Genomic DNA, 1,600 nt, shown 5'->3' on the forward strand with positions numbered 1-1,600 from the left:
CTGCCTTCTTCTCCTAAAATCTCCAGTTGTACTGTTACAATAATCTGATTTATACTTTTCTATTTATAGTTATAATGATACAGATAAATACCTACTTACATTTTCAATGCAAATTGTTTAGTAGCAGACTGCAACATAAGCATACTGTTAAATCTAGCATTATCAGGTTTTTGATACCATAATTATTTTTTGTTTTCCCTATAACTTTTTATTTTTATGCTAAAGGGAGGAAAAATATGATAATTTTATTATTAAAATGTATGCATGATACATTGCATTATGGTAGAGGCCTGACTTCTGTTGTTCAACCGAAGTTTTCCCGTTGATGTGTGAGCAGTGTTAGGTGGGGATTGAAATGTTCCACTAAAGAGTGTCTCTACCTAATACTGGTAGAGAAAAAGAGGAGTAGTATAAATGGTATCTGTGGTTTTAGCTGGAACTTACTGTTTTTAAATTTTTAATCTTCATTATTTTAAGGCGGATTTTACATTGTGACAGCAAATCAAGGTGGTATGGTATTTGTGTGAGACATTCAAGATATTCCATGATTTCTAAACTCTTATTCTTTTCATTCTTTCTTGTTTAATGGAAGAGCATATGGGTGTATACATTATAAAGACTTGCCTATTGATAATACACTATTTTTTGTAGTAAGATAAACCTTTTTGAATCATTAAAAAATTGTTACTCTGATTTTTTAATGACCTATTCATATGTACCAGAACATGGGAACAGATTTTTAAATAATACGAAATATTCATAAGCAAGATTATACTTCGTAGAACTCCACGCCAGCCTGTGTGCACTTAGGTTTTCTGCAGCATTCTGGGGCAGTGACTGAACACTGCTCTACTGTAACCGCAGGCACGTGTCCAAGGTAAACTGAGTCTCTGACTTTGCACTACTTCCGTTTTCGTTGGCATGGCTAATGCTCCTAACCATTTGGCATATCTTTAGCATATCTCAGAAAGTCAGTGACAGTTGTAATCTCCTAAACTTTTGACAGTGATACAATGTAATATGTTGGAAAGTTCATTTGATTAATTACTAATTAACCGTGTTTCAATTCACAGACCTTCATTTTAGTCTATGCTGATGTGAGATTGTGGAAGGAAAGCTGGGGCCAGGGTTAGAGGATCTGAGTTCCAGTCTGTCCCTAGGTAGCATCCTTTCCTTGGACAAATCTCTTTGGCTCTCTGAGTCTTAGTGTCATTATCTGTAAAGCTGATATGATAAAATGTAGACTGTGGTTAGGATCAAATAAGGTAATGGAAAATTCTGTAAAGGAAATAAAATAACAACATATCATAATGGATAAAACTCTAACAGAGAAATTATTAAAATCCAGAACCTGAATTTTAATTCTAACACTGCCATTTAAAAACTTACACAATTTATCCACGTTACTTAACCTGTGGAACTCAGTTTACTCAAAAATACAGGGAATAACGCTTTTCTTAGAAAATTCTTAAAAGGAGTAAAGGAAATGAGATTAAGTATATAAGTGGCATAGTAGAGGGCTTGGCATCTACAGGATATTCTACAATTGTGAATAACCTCCACCTGGTGCATATTATTAATTTGACAAAACTGTTTTGAG

The 1,600-nt window shown here is 33.7% G+C and overlaps 1 protein-coding gene across 1 annotated transcript in view; it reads left to right on the forward strand.

The window, feature by feature from the left end:
- The window catches only part of ZNF407 (zinc finger protein 407), a 506,579-nt gene that overhangs the window by 226,203 nt on the left and 278,776 nt on the right, over window positions 1-1,600 (forward strand). The gene's annotated exons all lie outside the window — the stretch shown is intronic.

The sequence above is a fragment of the Propithecus coquereli genome, unplaced genomic scaffold, assembly GCF_000956105.1.
Source record: "Propithecus coquereli isolate 6110/MARCELLA unplaced genomic scaffold, Pcoq_1.0 Scaffold296, whole genome shotgun sequence".
NCBI classification, from domain to species: domain Eukaryota; kingdom Metazoa; phylum Chordata; class Mammalia; order Primates; family Indriidae; genus Propithecus; species Propithecus coquereli.